This window comes from Anomaloglossus baeobatrachus, chromosome 5 (assembly GCF_048569485.1).
Source record: "Anomaloglossus baeobatrachus isolate aAnoBae1 chromosome 5, aAnoBae1.hap1, whole genome shotgun sequence".
Taxonomy (NCBI): domain Eukaryota; kingdom Metazoa; phylum Chordata; class Amphibia; order Anura; family Aromobatidae; genus Anomaloglossus; species Anomaloglossus baeobatrachus.
The window spans coordinates 463,381,653-463,397,028 of NC_134357.1; positions in this window are offsets into that span (position 1 = coordinate 463,381,653).

Here is a 15,376-nt window from a genome sequence, read left to right on the forward strand (position 1 = left end):
CAGCATCTCCTGTGATGTGTATGCCCCAGTGTCTCCTGTAATGTCTATGCTCCAGCCTCTCCAGACCGAGAAAAACCTGGAACAGCAGTTGTGAGAAACAACATGATAAATATCACGTATCATCACAGCCGTACCAAAGAGAAGCAGCTCCAGCCACCATAGTAGGGTGAGTTAATTAATTGTTTGATTAAATATAGCAGGGTAATTTACAAGTTGATAATTTTGTGCAGCCCCCAAAAGATGGTAGAAAATTCCAAATTGCCCCAGTAGTAAAAACGTTTCCCACCCCTGCCCTAAGTTATATAAGATATTGATCGGTGCGTTTAGGGAGTTAAATAGCCAGGGACGGCACGGACACCATCCCTGGCTGTGAGAGACGGGTCCCGGCTGTCAGAAAAGCCAAGTCCCCAGAAGCGATTGAGTCGGGCACAGCGCCAGGAACCTCGCAATTGCTAGGACTTACCTATACATCCTAGGTCAGTAAGTACCTCCAATCTAGAAAGTATAGGTAAGTCCAAGGTCGGGAAAAGGTATTCCCATGAGCAAAATTGATTTTAATCAATAGATCTTGGAATAATAATAGGTTCCAGGATGTGGTTAAAAATAATGTTACTGTGCTGAGATAATCTTATATATGTCTCCCTGCTATGTGCTGTGTTATGGCCGTGTCTGACCATACAGGAACATGGTCTGAACATACCACATCTCCTGGTCCAGGGAGGAAGTTAAAAAGTATCCAGACATTACAGCATGGGATCGCAAATTATTCTTTCCTTTAGGTAAAACATTTTTTTAAAAACATGCAGTGAAATGTTATATCTCACAAAAAGATTCAGCTGTGATTACATGCTGTGCTATCTGTATATTCTCTTTTGCGTCCTCCCCTGCCCAGGAGCTGTGATATGATCAAACCATGTCCCAGTACGGTCAGACACGACCATTACACAGTACATAGCAGGGACACATATGTAAGATTATCTCAGCCCAGGAACATTTTTTTTAAAGACATCCAATTGTGGAAGTTATTATTCTAAGATCTATTGATTAAAATAAACTTTAAAATTAACTTTGTGGGAAAACCCCTTTAAGCAGAATGTTGACTATTAGGGGTACTTTGCACGTTGCGACATCGCTACACTGATGTCGTCGGGGTCAAAACAAAAGTGACGCACATCCGGCGCCGGTAACGACGTCGCAACGTGTAAAGGCTAGATGCACCAATAAACGATCGCAAAAGCGTCGTAAATCGGTGATCTGTGTAGAGTCGGTCATTTTCATAATTTTGCTGCAGCGACAGGTACGATATTGTACCTCATTCCTGCGGCAGCACACATCGTTGTGTGTGAGGCCGCAGGAGCAAGGAAATTCTACTTACCTGCCTCCACCAACTATGCGGAAGGAAGGAGGTGGGCGGGATGTTACGTACCGCTCATCTCCGCCCCTCCGCTTCTATTGGCCGCCTGCCATGTGACGTCGCTGTGACGCCGCACAACTTGCCCCCTTAGGAAGGAGGCAGGTCGCCTGCCAGAGCGATGTCGCAGGGCAGGTAAGTGCGTGTGAAGCTGCCGTGGCGATAATGTTTGCTACGGCAGCTATCACAAGATATCGCATGTGCGACGGGGTGGGTACTATCGCGCTCGGCATCGCTATCATCGGCTAGCGATTTTGCAGTGTGCAAAGTACCCCTTAGTCTGTACATAAGAGATAATAATTTCCCATGTGGTTAGAATGATTATAAATGACTAGAAGGTGGCCCGATTCTACGCATCGGGTATTCTAGAATTTACGTATTGTGTAGTTAATGTATGATTTTTGTTATATATATATAGATGTTATTGTGTGTAGTTACCAAGTGTTTGTGTAGGGCGCTGTACATGTTCTGGGTGTTGTCTGGGTGTGGCGGGGGGTGAGAGCGGTGTTGTTTGTGTGTTGCGTTGTTTGTAGAGCGCTGTGTGTCTGTAGCGTTGTGTGTGTGTGTTGCGTGATTTGTGTGGGTGTGGGGTGTGTCTGTGTGTTTTGGGGGGAGGTATGTTTTGTGCAATGTCTGTGTTGTGCGGTATGTGCGTATATTTTTGTGTGCTGCGGTGTTTGTGTGTTGGGTGTTGTGTGTGTGCGGCGTTGTCTGTGTGTGTGGGTGTCTGTGTAGGGCAGTGTTTGTGGTTCCCAGTGTGTATGTGGTGTGTTGTGCAGTGCGTGTGTGGCGGTGTGTGTGTGTGTGTTTTGGGGGGAGGTGTGCACCCCCCATCGTGCTCCATCCCCCATGCTGCGCCCCCCCATCGTGCTCCATCCCCCATGGTGCGCACCCCCCATCGTGCTCCATCCCCCATGCTGCGCACCCCCCATCGTTCTCCATCCCCCATGCTGCGCACCCCCCATTGTGCTCCATCCCCCATGCTGCGCACCCCCCATCGTGCTCCATCCACCATCGTGCTCCATCCCCCATGGTGTGCACCCCCCATCGTGCTCCATCCCCCATGCTGCGCACCCCCCATCGTGCTCCATCCCCCATGCTGCGCACCCCCCATCGTGCTCCATCCCCCATGCTGCGCACTCCCCATCGTGCTCCATCCCCCATGCTGCGCACCCCCCATCGTGCTCCATCCCCCATGCTGCGCACCCCCCATCGTGCTCCATCCCCCATGCTGCGCACTCCCCATTGTGCTCCATCCCCCATGCTGCGCACTCCCCATTGTGCTCCATCCCCCATGCTGCGCACTCCCCATCGTGCTCCATCCCCCATGCTGCGTATTCCCCATCGTGCTCCATCCCCCATGCTGCGCACTCTCAAACGTGCTCCATCCCCCATGCTGCGCACTCCCCATCATGCTCCATGCCCCATGCTGCGCACTTCCCATCGTGCTCTATCCCCCATGCTGCACACTCCCAAACGTGCTCCATCCCCCATGCTGCGCACCCCCCATCGTGCTCCATCCCCCATGCTGCGCACCCCCCATCGTGCTCCATCCCCCATGCTACGCACTCCCCATTGTGCTCCATCCCCCATGCTGCGCACTCCCCATTGTGCTCCATCCCCCATGCTGCACACTCCCGATTGTGCTCCATCCCCCATGCTGCGCACTCCCCATCGTGCTCCATCCCCCATGCTGCGCACTCCCCATCGTGCTCCATCCCCCATGCTGCGCACCTCCCATCGTGCTCCATCCCCCATGCTGTGCATTCCCCATCGTGCTCCATCCCCCATGCTGTGCACTCCCCATCGTGCTCCATCCCCCATGCTGCGCATTCCCGATTGTGCTCCATTCCCCATGCTGCGCACTCCCCATCGTGCTCTATCCCCCATGCTGTGCACTCCCCATCGTGCTCTATCCCCCATGCTGCGCACTCCCCATCGTGCTCCATCCCCCATGCTGCGCACTCCCCATCGTGCTCCATCCCCCATGCTGCGCACCCCCCATCGTGCTCCATCCCCCATGCTGCGCACTCCCCATCATGCTCCATGCCCCATGCTGCGCACTCCCCATCGTGCTCTATCCCCCATGCTGCGCACTCCCAAACGTGCTCCATCCCCCATGCTGCGCACCCCCCATCGTGCTCCATCCCCCATGCTGCGCACCCCCCATCGTGCTCCATCCCCCATGCTACGCACTCCCCATTGTGCTCCATCCCCCATGCTGCGTACTCCCCATTGTGTTCCATCCCCCATGCTGCGCACTCCCGATTGTGCTCCATCCCCCATGCTGCGCACTCCCCATCGTGCTCCATCCCCCATGCTGCGCACTCCCCATCGTGCTCCATCCCCCATGCTGCGCACCCCCCCATCGTGCTCCATCCCCCATGCTGTGCATTCCCCATCGTGCTCCATCCCCCATGCTGTGCACTCCCCATCGTGCTCCATCCCCCATGCTGCGCATTCCCGATTGTGCTCCATCCTCCATGCTGCGCACTCCCCATCGTGCTCTATCCCCCATGCTGTGCACTCCCCATCGTGCTCTATCCCCCATGCTGCGCACTCCCCATCGTGCTCCATCCCCCATGCTGCGCACCCCCCATCGTGCTCCATCCCCCATGCTGTGCACTCCCCATCGTGCTCCATCCCCCATGCTGCGCACTCCCCATCGTGCTCCATCCCCCATGCTGTGCACTCCCCATCGTGCTCCATCCCCCATGCTGCACACTCCCCATCATGCTCTATGCTGCGCACTCCCCATCGTGCTCTATGCTGCGCACTCCCCATGGTGCTCCATGCTGCGCACTCCCCATCGTGCTCTATCCCCCATGCTGCACACTCCCCATTGTGCTCCATCCCCCATGCTGCGCACTCCCCATCGTGCTCCACAGTCACACATCAGACAGTAAACATGCACACATCTGATCGCATACACTCACACACACACCCCACTTCTCCCCGTGCCCACCGGTGGGCGGTCCCAGCAGCTGTGCTGCACGCCGTGCTCCTCTGCTGACACTCACAGATCCGATCGCATATACTCACACACACACACATCAGAACACACTCACACACATCCGATCGCATACACGCACACACACACACTCACACATCAGAACACACTCACACACATCCGATCGCATACACGCACACACACACTCACACATCAGAACACACTCACACACATCCGATCGCATACACGCACACACACACTCACACATCAGAACACACTCACACACATCCGATCGCATACACGCACACACATACTGACGATATCGCACAGCGCTCACACAATCACAACATCCGGAGATACCACATGCTTCCGGCCATGTGATCCTCCGGCAGGTCCTGGAAGATCACTGCACGCAGAGGATCGCCGCCGAGAAGCAAGCGATATCACGGGATGTTGTGAGTGTGTGGATGCGATCTGATGTGTGTGTGAGGTGTGTGTGAGAGTGAGTGAGTGTGATCTGATATGTGTGTGTGTTCTTATGTGTGTGCGTGTGTGTGTGTGTGTGTTCCGCCGCTGCAGGACCTTGATGCGCTCACCTGGGAGCTGGTGTACGCTGGTAACCATGCTACAATATTACATGGTTACCAGCGTACCCCGCTCGCACGGGAGCCCACACCAGCGTACGCCGGCGTACGCTGATGTGGGCTCCCGGGGGTACGGCACTCACCTGGAAGTCGGTTCGGGGAATGCGTGTAGGGGGCGGGGCCAGAGCGACCATGCAATGTGTGAGGGGGGCGGGGCGTGGCCGAGTTGCCAATGCGTGCAGGGGGCCGGGGCGAGAGGCCAATCTGTGCGAGGTGGCGGAGCCGTGGCGAGCGGCCAATCCGTGCGGGGGGCGGGGCCATGGCGAGCCCAGCGGCCAATCCGCTGTTTGTCACCGTAAGGACACAATTTTGGAGCAAGACAGACAGACAGACAGACAGAATAAGGCAATTATATATATAGATATGTGAGTAATCCATCAAAAATCAAAAAGATATCAGGTAACTGCTCTATAGAAACTGAGGGGGGTGGTACCTTAATAACGGAAGAGCGGTCTTAAGATTGGTAAATGGAATATATAACTTGTTAAAGATGCGGACGGCGAGACCAAGTAGTCATGTGACCACATATAAGGGTACTTTACACGCTGCGATATCGGTACCGATATCGCTAGCGAACGTACCCACCCCCGTCGGTTGTGCGTCACGGGCAAATCGCTGCCCGTGGCGCACAAAATCGCTAACACCCGTCACACGGACTTACTTCCCTGCGACATCACTCTGGCCGACGATCTGCCTCCTTTCTAAGGGGGCGGTTCGTGCGGCGTTACAGAGATGTCACACGGCAGCCGTCCAGTAGCAGAGGAGGGGCAGAGATGAGCGGCCGGAACATGCCGCCCACCTCCTTCCTTCCTCATTGCCAGTGGACGCAGGTAAGGAGATGTTCGTCATTCCTGCAGTGTATAAAAGACAGAAAGGGGGGAGGGCACCAAAAAATACAATGAAAATACAAAAGGGATCAAAGCCACTTAGCACATTTGGGGAACTAGAATCAACATCTAGCATCAACAAGAGAAAAAGAAATGTGCAAAAAAAGTGGGATCACCACAATGAATAAATATACAAAAATATCTTTATTATAGAATAGGCACAAGTACCAACAAACAATTAAAATCAATTAAAAAAGCAAAACAGCTTATAGAAAACACACACACTAAGGGTGCCAATGGTGTGACACCCGAAGAATACCTCACACCCTCAAAGGGCCCAAACCCCACAGAAATGAAATCATGCAATAGTTTAAGCACAGTGTCCATAAACTGGGACCGTCAAGAGAGGTAGATGGACAATGCAAAATCAATTAAATAGATCAAAGTCCCAGTTAATACCTAGGTGGGTTAACAATGTAATAATATCGCCACCAATAAACATAATTCTAGGCAAAAAATAACACATACAATACCACCTACGGATGGACACACTAAGGGGTGCAGGCAAGGAATGGAGGGGTGAGGTATAAGCCCCACGCGTATCGCTACAAACAAAGTGTAGCTTCCTCAGGGGAGATGTGCAGTAATAGGAACGACGTGCCTTTTTATAGTACAACATAATTACAAAATTGCCTACCAGCGTGTAGAGAGAGAGGCGAGGAGATGATGCCATGGAGATGGAAGACGCCCGATGGGAGCTGCCATATTGCCCCGTGATCACAGTCACATGGATGGAGAATACCACAGAAAATATCATGTGCGCATGCGTTAGCAACATCAAGTAACAGGCGGCATAGAGAATCACACTAGCGGCGCAGATATCGTAGCTGGCGCGTGCGCAATAAGCTGAAGCGCCGAGAACAGGCAAATACTAAGATGAGTAGTTTCCACGCAGATGCAAACAGCCGGTATAGAGAATAATACCGGCTGCGCAAGTATCGTAGCCGGCGCATGCGCAATGAGCTGAAGCGCCGAGAACAAGCAAACTACTAAAATAGGTTGTTACTGCGCATATGCAACCAACTGCGGCGCTATATTTAAACTAGCATAAGTGCCACATACGCTGTTGGTTACATTATTTGGGGAAAAAGAAGATGTACAACCAGCATTCAAATACAGATAGATCGACACAGATAGTATGTAATATGAGCGAATTACAGCCCAGTGGTTGATAAGATAAGTATGGAATAAATCACCCTTTTTGCCATATAGAGTCTACCATGTTTACCATCTGGCGCAAACAATGATCCATTGAAAGATCATTGAACAGCATATGGTGTTATATAGAGACATATGATATATTGATGAAAGGGAGATATAGAAATATATGCAAGCCTGCACCCTTCCTACATACAGGACCAGGCATGCCAACAAATCAAACAGTCTGTTTACATATGCTACTGCACATATGCATTACCCGAAATATATATAATGTGCCGGATCACGTGGCAAGAGGCAGGCAAAAGATGAAGGGAGTATATACAAACCAAGCAATAGAAATACAATTATACAAAAAAATTTATGCAAAATAGAATGATCAAACATGAAGGTTCAGTTCATTTCTTCTTAAGGTTGTACGGTCTTCCACACAACGATGGAAATATCAGGATGCAGACAATCCAGCGGTCCATCATGCCGGTTTCAGGCAAGAAAAGCTGCCACGAAGGATAAAATATAAAAATAAAAATAAATTATTAAAGCTACAGTAAATCAAAGAAACACAAGAAAACCGGCAATAGAGACCCCCAAAAGTAGAGGAAAAAGAGTGACACCCAGCCACCTTAAGAGGAATTAGATGACCAAAGAGACCCATCCAGTCATATAAAGAAGGGCCACCCCAAAAACCAGAGAAACCAGAAACCCAACCGAAAACTAAAGTACTACAAACGAGGCAGCAACATGGACAAAGGCCCAATAAATAAATTGTTAGAGAGGCTGATAAAGGAGGAAATGTGGTGTTGTGGCCTGTTGATTTATATACCAGGGAAGCGCATAGGCAGCTTAAGAACTCAACCTCCTATGCGGCTCTCCCTTCGGATCCCACTGATTCCTATAAAAAACGGTTGGACAGACTTTTGGGTCGAGCTTTTGATTTGGGTATAATTTCCAAACGTGAAAGAGATTTTCTCACAACACGTTTTCCCATCACACCCACGTTTTATATGCTCCCCAAGGTGCACAAGTCCTTGGTGGACCCACCTGGCAGGCCAATAATTTCGGGCATAGGGGGCCTCTATGAACGTGTGTGTGTTTACTTGGATTTTTATTTGCAGCCTTATGTTTTTGCTCTCGACTCTTACATCAGGGATTCGTCACATCTCATCACCCAATTGGAACAAGTTGAACTGCATGCTGGCACTCTATTGGCTACCATGGACGTTGTCATTGTACACCTGTATCGAACATGACTTGGGAATTCAGGCGGTAACCTACTTCCTTGACCAATGCTCTACAGGTGACAGAAAACATGATTCTTTTCTTTTGGATTTGTTACAACTAGTCCTACATAACAGTTTTTTTGTTTTTGATCGCGTTTTTTATAAACAGGTTTCTGGGACCGCGATGGGTGCCCGCTGTGCCCCCTCCTATGCCAACCTTTTTTTGGGTTGGTGGGAGGGGACACATGTGGCACTCACCGCCCCTTTCCAGCGTAACGTGGTAAAATGGTATCGGTATATAGACGATGTCTTGTTTTTTTGGACAAGTGATCGTCCATCTTGTGAAGAATTCATCGCTCAACTTAATGACAACCCATGGCATATCAGGCTCTCATCGAGTATTTCGACCGCCTCTGTGGAGTTTCTTGACTTGAAGATCTCTTTGGAAGGAAATCGTGTTGTCACCTCCCTGTTTCGGAAACAGACTGCGACCAACAGTGTATTACACTATTCATCCTTTCACCCTAGGCATGTGCGTGATGGCATACCCAGGGGTCAATTCCTCAGGGTACGCCGTAACTGTACTAACTCCACCACTTTCAGGAACGAAGCTCAGGCACTTACCACACGCTTTCTTCAAAGGGGTTATCCCCTTAAAGTGGTCTCAAAGGCTTTTGAGCACTCTGCCAACATTCCAAGGTCTGATACCTTTCGGGGCAAACAACGCAGTGAGCCTTGTACCATCAATCTCATTACCGCGTATAATAACCATTGGGATAGGATTTGGCGGATTCTGGAGAAGAATTGGGACATACTACTTAGTGAACCCAGGTTGGTTCCATTCATCAGGACCCGCCCCAAGCTTACTGCAAAACTGGCTAAGAATTTAAAAGATATTCTCTCCTCCAGCCATTTTCTAAGGCCTACAGTTTCCTTGGGTCGAGGGCACAGATTGGTTGGCTCTTTTCCCTGTGGAGATTGTACTATCTGTCCCTTTATGGCTGCTAATAGATGCATTGAAATTTCTATTTTTCCAGGGACTATAATGACTAAGATTTATTCCAATTGCCGGACAAGGAATGTGGTATATCTCTTCACATGTGGCTGCCCGAAACTATACGTGGGGCAGACCATTCAGGAGCTTCGACGGCGGATACAGCACCACTTCTCGGACATTGGACGGGCAAAGAAAGATCAGGCCCAAGGTAAGCCCATCACATCAGTGGCAAAACATTTTTTGGAAATGCATAATGGCTCGCCACAGGGTGTCCGGATTTTGGTATTGGAGTCCGTGCCCTCCAATATTCGTGGAGGTAGATTGTCGGATGAATTGTTGAGAAGAGAGGCAAGATGGATCTACCAACTACAGAGCCTTTCCCCTAACGGACTTAATGAGGAGCTTCTGTTTACAGGCTTGTACAAGAAATAAGATTGGTTCCTGTGATTCCTCTTGGCCAGCACCGTGGACAAGGGGCCTTATATTTATTTATTGGGCCTTTGTCCACGTTGCTGCCTCGTTTGTAGTACTTTAGTTTTCGGTTGGGTTTCTGGTTTCTCTGGTTTTTGGGGTGGCCCTTCTTTATATGACTGGATGGGTCTCTTTGGTCATCTAATTCCTCTTAAGGTGGCTGGGTGTCACTCTTTTTCCTCTACTTTTGGGGGTCTCTATTGCCGGTTTTCTTGTGTTTCTTTGATTTACTGTAGCTTTAATAATTTATTTTTATTTTTATATTTTATCCTTCATGGCAGCTTTTCTTGCCTGAAACCGGCATGATGGACCGCTGGATTGTCTGCATCCATTCCTGATATTTCCATCGTTGTGTGGAAGACCGTGCAACCTTAAGAAGAAATGAACTGAACCTTCATGTTTGATCATTCTATTTTGCATAAATGTTTTTTGTATAATTGTATTTCTATTTCTTGGTTTGTATATACTCCCTTCATCTTTTGCCTGCCTCTTGCCACGTGATCCGGCACATTATATATATTTCGGGTAATGCATATGTGCAGTAGCATCTATATGTAAACAGACTGATTTGTTGGCATGCCTGGTCCTGTATGTAGGAAGGGTGCAGGCTTGCATATATTTCTATATCTCCCTTTCATCAATATATCATATGGCTCTATATAACACCATATACTGTTCAATGATCTTTCAATGGATCATTGCTTGCGCCAGATGGTAAACATGGTAGACTCTATATGGCAAAAAGGGTGATTTATTCCATACTTATCTTATCAACCACTGGGCTGTAATTCGCTCATATTACATATTATCTGTGTCGATCTATCTGTATTTGAATGCTGGTTGTACATCTTCTTTTTCCCCAAATAATGTAACCAACAGCGTATGTGGCACTTATGCTAGTTTAAATATAGCGCCGCGGTTGGTTGCATATGCGCAGTAACAACCTATTTTAGTAGTTTGCTTGTTCTCGGCGCTTCAGCTCATTGCGCATGCGCCGGCTACGATACTTGCGCAGCCGGTATTATTCTCTATACCGGCTGTTTGCATCTGCGTGGAAACTACTCATCTTAGTATTTTCCTGTTCTCGGCGCTTCAGCTTATTGCGCACGCGCCGGCTACGATATCTGCGCCGCTAGTGTGATTCTCTATGCCGCCTGTTACTTGATGTTGCTAACGCATGCGCACATGATATTTCCTGTGGTATTCTCCATCCATGTGACTGTGATCACGTGGCAATATGGCAGCTCCCATCGGGCGTCTTCCATCTCCATGGCATCATCTCCTCCCCTCTCTCTCTACACGCTGGTAGGCAATTTTGTAATTATGTTGTACTATAAAAAGGCACGTCGTTCCTATTACTGCACATCTCCCCTGAGGAAGCTACACTTTGTTTGTAGCGATACGCGTGGGGCTTATACCTGACCCCTCCATTCCTTGCCTGCACCCCTTAGTGTGTCCATCCGTAGGTGGTATTGTATGTGTTATTTTTTGCCTAGAGTTATGTTTATTGGTGGCGATATTATTACATTGTTAACCCACCTAGGTATTAACTGGGACTTTGATCTATTTAATTGATTTTGCATTGTCCATCTGCCTCTCTTGACGGTCCCAGTTTATGGACACTGTGCTTAAACTATTGCATGATTTCATTTGTGTGGGGTTTGGGCCCTTTGAGGGTGTGAGGTATTCTTCGGGTGTCACACCATTGGCACCCTTAGTGTGTGTGTTTTCTATAAGCTGTTTTGCTTTTTTAATTGATTTTAATTGTTTGTTGGTACTTGTGCCTATTCTATAATAAAGATATTTTTGTATATTTATTTATTGTGGTGATCCCACTTTTTTTGCGCATTTCTTTTTCTCTTGTTGACGCATTCTCGTTCCTGCAGTGTCACACATAGCGATGTGTGATGCCGCAGGAATGATGAACAACATCGTACCTGCAGCAGCAACGATATTAAGGAAAGGAACGACGTGTCAACGAGCAACGATTTTTCACGTTTTTGCGCTCGTTGATCGTCGCTCATTGGTGTCACACGCTGCGATGTCGCTAACGGCGCCGGATGTGCGTCACTAACGACGTGACCCCGACGATATATCGTTAGCGATGTCGCAGCGTGTAAAGCCCCCTATACAGTATGTGACTTCTATACTCCTGGCCATATTCTGACTAGATATGCAATACTCTTGTGATGATTCACGAGACTGCAAACATATAGAGTGACTGCAGACTTTTATGAAAGCCTGGACAACCCCTTTAACAATGATGTAATTGTACTGTATATACACGGGCTGAGCAAAATGCTCTCTTTTTTCACTAAAAATAATTATTATTACTACTAAAATAAAATGAAAACACAACAGAGCAAATGTGAAAATGAACAACCTCTGTGGTGCAGACTAAACTATGCTCCATAATCTAGCACATTCCTTCCTCCTAGTAAATGTATATACATATAAGTATACAGCGACGATAAGGGATATTTTAATTTTACTCAGGGGGCTAGTAGAAAAAACAAAGTCTCGTATTTAAGATGTTTTCCCTGAGTATATAGTTTCACAAGAGACTTTACATATAATCTGCACTTCATAGAAAGTGGATGCAGGGGACCCTAAATTAGTGAGGGAATTTTATAAAGGGAAGTTTTAATCAAAAAATTAACTATTGTTTAAATCAGGTTTTTGTGTTACATTTTATTCAAAACATATATTTTGTGATGAAATTAGTAATTTAGCAGATATTTGTGTTACATTTATTTTTTACATACAGTTAGGTCCACAAATATTTGGACAGTGACACAAGTTTTGGGATTTTCGCTGTGTACCAAAACATATTCAATATACAGTTATATAATCAATATGGGGTTAAAGTGCAGACTGTCAGCTTTAATTTGAGAATATTAACATCCTAATTGTTGTAAGGGTTTAGGAATTACAGCTCTTTAACATCTAGCTGCCTGTTTTTCAAGGGGTCAAAGGTAATTGGACAATAATCTAAAAAGCTCATTAAGATGCTGCATGGACTATTCCTTTGTTAATTTTTAATTAATTAAGCAGGTAAAAGGTCTGGAGATGATTCCAGGTGTGGTATTTGCATTTAGAAGCTGTTGCTGTGAATCCAGAACATGCAACTAAATGCAAAGGATTAGGACAGATGAGGAGACCATAATCATACACAATGTCACAAAATACACCCCATAATCAATATTTACTGGACAAAAAGGAGAAAGGGGGCTAGTAGTTAGTAGAAAGTAGTTAGAGCCAACAAAGACTCAGTTAAGGATGAGTCAAAAGACCTTATTGCATAAAAAATAGAAAAAGTATATTATTTGATAATTAATATAGCAAGAGGTAACATACAATATAGCAATTCATGTATTTTGCTATACAGATCAGCTAAATAAATAAAGTCCCTAGAGACAAATTACTGCACAGGAAACCCCATAGGATGAGTGATAAACCCTAAAGATCTCAATGGTAATCAAAGATTACATACACTTAATTCAAGCATCAATTTACAGATCATTGGAGACATGAAATGGCAATATTGGTCACAAATGGAAAAAGATCTGTTATATAATTATGGATCACAGTGTGCGAGGCTGTAAATAGTTTAGTTTGTATAAGGACCACAAATTACCTATAGCTGGCAATAGTGGTCCCAACTAAACACAAGCTTTCACAAAGAATAATAAACCACCGTGTAAAGTCTTCCAAAATACAGGTCAATCCCCATAATATTATATGCCAACCAGGTAACACTCACCCATACTGAGTAGCCGCTCAGCAAAATGTGCCCCGACGCGCGCGTTTCGTTGTCTTCTTCGGGGGCTGCAAAAAAAAAAAGCAAAAAACAGTGCACTGGTGAGCATGGCAACTCAGAAAGGTCTGAGCATCGCAGGATCTTTTCCATGGAGAAGAAAAAGCCCTTCACAATTGCCACCCACGTGAAGAAACTCTCGAGGAAGTAGTTGTTTCAGTATCTAAGTCTACCATAAAGAGAAGACTTCATGAGAGCATATACAAAGGGTTCACCACAACCATTCATCAGCCTTAAAAATAGAAAGGCCAGATTAGACTATGCCAAAAAAAAACCCACCTAAAGAAGCCACCCAGTTCTGGAAAAGCATTGTATGGACAGACGAAACGAAGAGCAAGCTTTACTAGAACGATGGGAAGAAAAAAGTATGGAGAAGGCTTTGAAAGGCTCCTGATCCAAAGCACACCACATCCACTGTAACATGGTGGAGGCGGTGTGATGGCCGGGTGTGGCTCTCAATGGCACTGGGTCACTAGTGTTTATTGATGATGTGACTAAGACAGACGCAGCCGGATGAATTCTGAAGTGTACATGTCAATACTTTCTGCTCAGATTCAACCATATGCATCAAAGTTGTTTGGATGGAGGTTTTGTAGAAAAATTGTTGCAGTTCCTAAATGTTTCACAGGATATTTTTGTTCAACCCCTTTATTTAAACCTTAAAGTCTCCACTTCAGTTGCATCTCAGTTGTTTCATTTTAAATAAAAACAATAGTGGCATGCAGAACACAAATCACGAAGATTCGGTCACTAATACAAAAATATATCCGGCACACCACAATGTTAAAGAGGAATCTTAGGTTTGGTTTGAAAAAAATGATGATTTATTGTGTATATACAAGAAAGTCCGTCCAACGTTTCGATCCAAAAGGATCTTTCACAGGGACAATGGGACTAAATGTATAAAAGGATTGTCAAATCGCTTCAGTACAAGTAATGATGGTCATCAAAGTATATGGGAAGAATGCGTAAGCGTTCTCAGTAATATACTTTGTGATATGGTGCTGAGGGAGTGTCCATCAAGGACGTGTTGTGATGTCGTGTACGACGGGGGGATATCCGAATCACTGGTTCTAATTAATGTTAGTAACACAATATCGGATGAGGGGTCCGATCATGTGACAGAGAGATGACGCCAAAGCAGTTCTTATGCAACGTTAGCTGGTCTGTGCGTATCGCAGGGTGTATATCTGGTCTGTACATTAGGGTATGTTGGAAAGACGTATAGTGGTTCCCTGCAGGTGAGAGGTCCAGTTTGTCTAAGAGAGATTCCCTTATAGAATGCAGTGCAAGAATTCTTCCAGGAAGGAGGAATTGGCAGCGCTGCCGGCTAAAGTGAGATGAGGGGAAGCCTGCAACTGCGTAGATGAGGATGTGGGTCTCCTGTGGTGGCATCAGAATTCCTGCACTGCATTCTATAAGGGAATCTCTCTTAGACAAACTGGACCTCTCACCTGCAGGGAACCACTATACGTCTTTCCAACATACCCTAATGTACAGACCAGATATACACCCTGCGATACGCACAGACCAGATAACGTTGCATAAGAACTGCTTTGGCGTCATCTCTCTGTCACATGATCGGACCCCTCATCCGATATTGTGTTACTAACATTAATTAGTACCAGTGATTCGGATATCCCCCCGTCGTACACGACATCACAACACGTCCTTGATGGACACTCCCTCAACACCATATCACAAAGTATATTACTGAGAACGCTTACGCATTCTTCCCATATACTTTGATGACCATCATTACTTGTACTGATGCGATTTGACAATCCTTTTATACATTTAGTCCCATTGTCCCTGTGAAAG